Source organism: Puma concolor, chromosome D3, assembly GCF_028749965.1.
Source record: "Puma concolor isolate L17-30 chromosome D3, mPumCon1.1.hap2, whole genome shotgun sequence".
Classification (NCBI taxonomy): domain Eukaryota; kingdom Metazoa; phylum Chordata; class Mammalia; order Carnivora; family Felidae; genus Puma; species Puma concolor.
In genome coordinates, this window is record NC_141678.1 from 12,242,075 (window position 1) to 12,250,308 (window position 8,234).

At 49.9% G+C, this 8,234-nt stretch overlaps 1 long non-coding RNA gene across 1 annotated transcript; it reads right to left on the minus strand.

Annotated features, from left to right (window-relative positions):
- Window positions 1–403: 403 nt before the first annotated feature.
- LOC147575308 (uncharacterized) lies at window positions 404–3,027 on the minus strand. Its single transcript, XR_015242250.1, has 3 exons — window positions 2,922–3,027; window positions 1,268–1,348; window positions 404–836 (listed from the first exon to the last, which is right to left on the minus strand). It is a non-coding gene; the product is annotated as an uncharacterized LOC147575308 (long non-coding RNA).
- Between the last annotated feature and the right edge of the window lie 5,207 nt (window positions 3,028–8,234).

Sequence of the window (8,234 nt, forward strand, 5' to 3'; positions counted from 1 at the left end):
AGACCTAGAAATGCAAGAGAATGAGTATGGACCTACCTCAGGACTTTTGCACATGCTTTTCCCTCTGGTTGGAATGTTTCCCATCCGGTTTCTTTGTTGAGATCTTTGGAGATTGGCAGCTCCCCCTCATTTATGGTCCTGTCTGCCTCCTCGCATCACCAGGTCCTATTATCTGACCGCCGAATGCCGTGTTGGTTCCAGCAAGGAAGAGCAGAGGGTGGGAGGTGTCTCTGGCGTGGCCTCCAGCCCCGGCCAACAGAACCCCTGTTAAGGCATAGACTCTGGAGCCACACTGCTTGGGTTCAAATCCCAGGTCTTCTACTTTCCAGCTTTGTGACCTCAGGAAAGTGAATTCCCATTCCGAGCAGGCTGTAAAAAAAGGATGAAAATACTCTCTAACCCTGAGAGTTATAGCAAGGACTCAATGAGGAAATGCATGTAACACAGTTAGCTTAGGGCCCCGAACACAGTGAGCACTCAATTGATGGTGGCAAAAAATAATAACAGTGATAACAGTAATGACGTGGGCTGCTGCTTAAAGGAGTAAAAGGAAGTGGGCACTGTCCCCAGGAATGAGGAAGGAGAACTTCCCATGAGACAGCTCCAGACTGTCCCCAGAGACAAGGTGGGCAATTCCTGATGACTGATGACCTTGAGGCCCAGCCACCTTTCCTGGAAGCCTTTCGCCTTGAACCCAAGGGTGTCTCTCCAGCCGGACTGTGGGCGTAGAGCTAAGTAAATACTTCATCGTCGATCAGCCCCCGCGGTCCAGATGTTTCCCCAGAGGCTCAGATGGGGGTGAGTGGGAGGTCCCGTCCAGGTCTCGTTAGCTGTGCCTGCAGAAAAGGTATAGGAGGAGATGGGGTGGGATACATCTCAGCCCTGAGCCTTGGGACCCCTGGCCTCTGTTGTCACGACTGGACACCTCGTAACTCCTGACTGATGTAGGCAGGGAGACCTGATATGGTAGGTCCTTGGGACCTCTGAATCAGTAAGAACAAAAGTGTATCGTTGATACACTTTTAATAAATACCATGCACCGGGGCGCCTGGGTGGCTCAGTCGGTTAAGCCTCCGACTTCGGCTCAGGTCATGATCCCGCGGTTCACGAGTTCGAGCCCCGCGTCGGGCTCTGTGCCGACGGCTCGGAGCCCGGAGCCTGCTTCGGATTCTGTGTCTCCCCCTCTCTCTGCCCCTCCCCTGCTCTCTCTCTCTCTCTCTCAAAAATAAACAAACATTAAAAAAAAGTAAATAATAATAATAAATACCTGGCACCATACTAATCATATATCATCTCGCCAAAAACTTTCTACGGCTCTGCGGTGTGGGTCCTACTTTACCTCCATTTTCTAGAGTGGGGAAACTGAGGTTCAGAGAGGTGAAGTCATTTCCCCAAGGCCTGTTTGGTCAGCTGCAAACGGAGGCTCTTATCATTTAGGTACTTAAAACAATCCTTTCCCCCTCTACTGCCTGTCTCTTAGCAGCTGGGATCTTGGGACAGGGACCTCAACCCCCGTGTGCCTCTTACTGTCGCAGAAAGGATCAAAACCGGTTAGTGGGTGCCCGAGGCTCATGTCAGTATCTGCCTTGCCACAACGATGCTGTGGGGGATTATCTGAATGATGAATGTATTTCTTCGGTGTTTGTTGGTCATTTTATTTCTTTATTTTGTGAATGGTCCCTTCATGGAGTTCCCTCACTAGATTGGCATTTTGATAAGGTGTGTTTTTTTTTGTTTTTTTTTTTTGTTTTTTTTTTTTGAAGACTGGAGAAACTTTGTGACAAAGGATATATTGGTACTCAGCACCAGGCCCCCACCCCACGAGTATGGGATGGGGATTGATCACAGGGGCTACGTCAGGCTTTGACTCCCCGCAGCCTTCAAGGACCAGGGGGTGGCTTCCACACTGGGAGACCAGCAGACAGACTTCAGGGGAACAGGGAATCAGGAGTTCACACGAGAATTAAACAAGATTCCCCTCTTAGTGGGCCACCCAGACTCATCGAAAAGAGCCAAGGTCTTCGAGGAGAAGATCTGTCTCCCTTCTATTACTGAAGAGGTCTGAACTCCCAAGGGGCCTCTGCCGGGGTGGGGGTGGGGGGCTGACTTCCTGCCTGGGACCTTTCCAAACCTTCCTCTTGAACCCTGGCCGACCAGCTCTCCTTCCCTGCTCTCCCTTCCCTCCATGCCCCCCTGCTGTGGGCCCTGCCCCGGATCCTGGCAACATCCTGTTCTTCCCTTGAACGAAACTCCCCCTCCAGCTTCCCAGCACGATAGGAATCTTAAAGAAATGCTTCCTGTCTCTTGACCACCTTATCGCCCATTCCTCCCGAATGGCTGACGTTCAAGAAACACACAGGCAGCCCTGCACTCCCTTCTAATTTTAAACCTGCCCTCTGAAGCTCTCTCCTCTTCCTTCTTAAGGTTCCGGGAAAGGCCAGAGGGTGTCAGAGGTCTCTGGTGACCCGCTGAGTCAGCAGAGACTGAAGGTCTCCTCCAGTTCCCAGGGAAGGAGTCTGGAGCTGGGAGATCCTGGGTGAGGCCACTCACGGGCCCGGCCCCGGCAAGCCTGATGTTCCAGGGGCAGCAGATGCTTACGTAGGGTATCTTTCCTGAACTCATAAACGACGTTAGGAATAAAGGCCGCACAGGGGTATCCGAGTGGCTCCGTTGGGTAGGGATGGGACTCTTGATTTCAGCTTAGGTCATCGTTTTGTGGCTGGTGGGTTTGAGCCCCGCTGACGGCACGGAGCCTGCTTGGGATTTCTCTCTCTTCCTCCCTCTCTTCCCCTGCCCCCCTCCTCTCTGTCTCTCTCTCAAAATAATCATAATAATCATAATAATAAAAGAATGAACGGGGTAGAGATACTCAAACACGTGTATCACGTAAGGAGCCAGGAAAAACTCGGGCACGGACATACCGGATGGTCCTTTGACTCGTGCAATACTGTGTGGCACAGGCCCCAACATCCAGGCATTCACGTCTGCTGGCAGAATCTGACCACTCTTGGTCCTCGGGAGGCTGACTTCCGGCCGCGTCACATGACCCAGTCAGGCCCTGCCAATGAGAGCGCGGCTGGCCAGCGATTGGCTGCGGAGGAAGACGTGACGCAAGTCGGCCCGTTTGGGACCAACGGAAAGCGGAGGCTGAGGCTGACTTTTCTGAACTTGGGGCCGAGTCGCCCTTTCCGGCGGAAGGAGCCGTCGGGCCGCTGACGTCCCTGTCGGGCTGGAGCCTACGGGAGGGGCAGCGGAGCCGGGATCCAGAAAGGACAAGCAGAAGACCTGACCTCACCTGATTCCTCGAGTCTGTCTCTGAAGCCAGTTTTTATTTATTTATCTATCTATTTATTTATTTATTTATTTATTTATTCATTCATTCATTCATTCATTTAAAATTAAAAAAAAATTTTTTTTTATGTTTATTTTTGAGAGAGAGAGAGACAGAGCATGCGCAGGGGAGGGGCAGAGAGAGACGGAGACACAGAATCCAAAGCGGGCTCCAGGCTCCGAGCTGTCGGCACAGAGCCCGACGCGGGGCTCGAACTCACAAACCGTGAGATCATGACCTGAGCTGAAGTCAGATGCTTACCTGGCTGGGCCACCCAGGCTCCCCGAAGCCAGTTTTCCTCTTGGAATTTTCAGCCATCTGAGCCAATAAAATCCCTTTGTCTTTAGTTTTCTGTTGCTTGTAACCACAGACAATGGTCACCTCCCCCCCCCCCCCCCACCCCCACACCCGCACACAAGCATACACGGCAAGGTGGGGAGAAAAAAGAAAAACGTGTACTGAGCCTGTATCACGTGCCAGCTTTCGGAGCGAAAGATCATTAGTCCCATTTGACGGATCAAAACCCCGAAGCTCAGAGAGGTTAAGAGGCCTACCTAAAGTCACACAGCCAGGAGGTTGTAGAGACCAGATTTCAATCCAGGGGTGCCTACATCAAAGTTCTCACTTTTTTTGCGGAACGCTGAGCTGTCTTTAAAAGAAGATGAAGGAGGGGCGCCTGGGTCGCTCAGTCGGTTAAGCGGCCCACTTTAGCTCAGGTCACGATCTCGCGGTCCGTGAGTTCGAGCCCCGCGTCGGGCTCTGGGCTGATGGCTCGGAGCCTGGAGCCTGTTTCCGATTCTGTGTCTCCCTCTTTCTCTGACCCTCCCCTGTTCATGCTCTCTCTCTGTCTCAAAAATAAATAAAACGTTAAAAAAAAAATTAAAAAAAAATAAGATGAAGGAGGTCTTCTAGCAGAGACTGTGGGAAGTGAGTTTGGCCACCGTAATTAACTGCAAGGCTTCTGTGTACCGCGTCCCGCGACAGATGCCCCTTCAGGCCCTTCTTGCCCTCTTCTGATCTTGCCGTAGTTCTGTGAAAGAGTAGAATCTCTTCTTTCTCTTCCTTGTCAGGAGTTTTCACTAAGCTCGCCTCCAGCCCGGGGATGTCCAGCGGTTCACCCTTCGTCGACTCCTCGGCTCTTAACGTGCCTCTTCCCTAAGCCTCAGACCCATAAACACCTACGTGCGTCTCCTCACATCTGCTCCTGGATGTCCCCCAGGCACCTTGAGCTCGGAACGTCCAAGATGAAGCTTCTCACCTGCCCCCAAACCTGCACTTGCCCCTCTGTTTTCCAGCTCCTCTGTGGCATGATCAGCCATCCGCTCAATCAAACTAGAAAAACCTTGGCGTCCTGTTCAACCTCATCTTGTCCTGCACGCGCCCCACCTGATCCGTCATGCAGTCCCGTGACTTTTCCTTCCCACTTAATCCCCGAGCTCGCCCTTGCATTCCATCCCGGTGAGCGCTGTGAGCACCAGCACATGGGGGGAGAAATGATGGCGTGCCTCCTGCTTTCGGAAACCAGACCTGGGCAGCACCTTGTGGGCACCAGGACCTAACACAGAGCCGGATACTGTTGCCCGTGCTGCTATCTTCTCGTGCTGGTGATATCTCATAATCGACACGACTACAGGCTCGTGGAGTTTACCCCTCATGAGATACAAACTCTTTCTTGACCAGACCATGGTGTGTGTGTGTGTGTGTGTGTGTGTGTGTGCGTGTGTGTATCTATACACGTATGTCTGTGTGCATATGTGTTTGTGGGTTTCCTTCCTTCCTTTTTTATTTTATTTTTTTTGGAGGGAGAGAGAGAGCTCTAGTGGTAGAGGGAGAGAGAGAATCCCAAGCAGGCTCCACACCGAGCATGGAGCCCGATGTGGGGCTCGGTCTTAAGATCTTGAGATCGCGACCCAAGCGGAAATCAAGTCAGACGCCTAATGACTGAGCAAGCCAGGCGCCCCTGTGGGTTTCCTTCTTGATACTTATTCCTATCGCCCTCCATTTACAGAATCCACAAGATATGGAGAATCCCACAGGATGTTTCTCTCTGCAAACCCCCAAACTTGTTTCTTTCACTGGGTCACGGTTAGTGTCATTTCCATAGCCTAGCAGTCATGTGCTACGAGACGAGCACATGCTTGTCTCTGAAAGCCGAACACAACATCGAGATTTACCGGAAGGACCATGGCAAGGCTTAAATAAGGATCTGCCTGCAAAGCACTTAACCCGTACCTGGCACACAGAAGCATCTAGTACCTCCTAGGACTGTGGTAATCATTATGACCATTCTTATAAGGAAGAGGCTCTTTTTGTTATTATTCTCATGTTCTTTCTGGGTCATGTCCTTAAAATTTCACTTCTTGATAAATGATTACAGACAGCTCAGACAGAGCAGTACCCTTTTCATCCTGAAAATGAGCACCACCTCCTTAATTAGCAGCCGCTGGGAATATCACAGCGTTGTTCTCTCACTGTTTATATTAACAGCTTTCATTCATCACACATAAGATAATAGACATCGCATCGCACCACACCACGTGCGGAGAAAAAAAACACTCGGGTTAATTTGGTCTGAGGAGATGTCTGCACCCTCCGAGGAAATGCTCAGAACGGAAACTAGTTAAGCCTCTCTTTTCTTTATACCGTCTGGAAGTTGAGCAGTGGCTCCCTGAAAAGGGTCTAAGAGACAGGCACTCACTTTAATTGTGTTCGCGTCGTGGAACAGTGACTTAGCCAGTGTTAATGTTTGCGTCTGCTTCACCAGCTTGGAAACTGAGGCTCAGAGGGACCAAGCCAGTCGTCCGAGTTGACAGAACTGGTCACTCCCCATACAAAGCAGTCGGCGCCATGGGTGAATGGTTGTTTGTGGGGATTAAGTAAAATAACACAGGCAAAGTGCTTACAGCAGAAGTGACCCCAGAGGACGCGTTGTGTATGTGCTGGTCATCGTGCCCTGGAAATGAAAAAAAAAAAAAAAAAAAACAATTGTGGATGTTCTGCCTCGTCCTTTTTTAACAGCTGTCTGGGATTCTGAGGCGGGGGCCAGCATGCTATGGGTTACTGGCTAAATCCAGTTCCCCGCCTGTTTTTGTAAATAAAGTTTTATTGGCACACGACCACACCCATTCGTTTGCACATCGTCTGTGGCTGCTTTCACAATAGAAGGGTGGAATCGAGCAATTGTGGTTCCAACAGAAAAGCTAGATGTCCGCCAAAGCCTAAAATATTGACTCCACAGCCCTTGACAAATATTTTGCTGACTTTTGTTCCTTTGTTCTAAACAATAGACATTCAGATTGAGTCCTTTTTTTTTTTTTTTTTTTTTTTGCAATTACCTCCGTATCCATGCATATTTGTACATTCATGCCAACGTAGCCGTAGGATATATTAGGTGTTGCCTTGCTGAGACAGGTAAAAAGCAGGAGGTTTCTGAGAACAGAGGTTAGTAGCTTTTAAAGTGTTGGGGTCCCCCGCAGAATTGGCACCTGACCTTTGTTGTTCGGGAAGGAGAAGTAGCTGTGAGTCAGGTTTGGGGCTTTCAGAGTTCTTCACTCATAGCTGCAACGACTCGAACACAAAATCAGAGCAACTCAGAATCCCTGGACCACATTTGCGTCACAGTTTTATGCAACAGTGCGGCGACAGACATTTTGCATGTGTCTGCCTTGGGCCGGGTAATAGCGATACAAAATCTCCCAGAACTTAATTTTTAGTGCAGTGGATTCTGAACGGGTTTGAGTCTTGATGTTCTTTGGCAACTCGGGAAAGCTACGGAATACCTGTCCCTTGAGCTGCACATTCACGTAAAATTTTGCAGAGTTTCAAAGGATTGACAATTTTCCCCAAAGCCCTTTCATTGACTTTCATCTATAAGCTCTTGGGTTAAGAATCACTTCTCTAAGGGAGAGACTAAGCCATAAAGAGCCAAATAGTATAAAGTATCATAAATGTGTGTTTGAAGTACACACAACCTACAGTGGGTGTGTAAGAAGTGAGAGAGTCAACATTGCTTTGTGGGAGAGCATGGAGTTGGGGAGGTCAGGGAAGGGTCCTCATAGGAAATGGGTCTTGAAGGATGTGTAGGAGTTCTCTGGGCTGTCTAGAAATAAGGGAGGCAATTTCATCAAGGAAAAGTCAATTGGGGCAGGAGGAGCTCTGAGAAGGTCTTAATGTTGATGCCTGAAAGTCTGGACTGTTTCCGGTTTGTCAACTGACTCCGGAAGGCAAGGGCAAATGTCTTAGCCTCAGTCCTCCCTCCCATCCGCCCTGGTCCCCTGTGCCCTCATCACACGAGGAGCAGAGCAGAACTCACACCCTTTTAAAAGTTGTCTGGAATCCAGAAATAAAAGGCTACACATGAATAAAATATCATCACCAACGGTAAAGAGGTCCAGTTCTCTGGTTTCGCTTTTCATGTCTGAAGTTTATCTCCACCCCCCCCACCCCCCCCACCCCCCCTACCCCCCACCCCCCGCGGCCTGCGTGGTCAGAGTGACAGTAGCAACGTGTCTGTCTTTTTCTTTTCATTCCCTTCTTGAGAGTTAGTAGTCATGTCAAGAAAGCGCTAAGAAGGCTTCCTGGTCATTCCGCTTCTCTGAAGTGCATGGTGCCCACGCGTGCACACACGCGCGTGTGTGCATGTGTGTGTACACATGCACGTCTCCTAAAAACCAAAACACTCTGGGTGGTCAAATTTTGGAGGATGAATACATTGCCCTAACACATTGGAAAGCACAGAACTGGTTCTAAAGGCGTGACTCGTGGGTTACTGATAAAGAGTTCGGGCTGACGCTTAGGTTCAAATCCTACCTCATCCACTGAGCTGGTTTCCTAGAACTTCCATAACAAATGACCAGAAACTGGGGCGCCTGATACAACAGAAATTCCCTTACTGTTCAGGGCT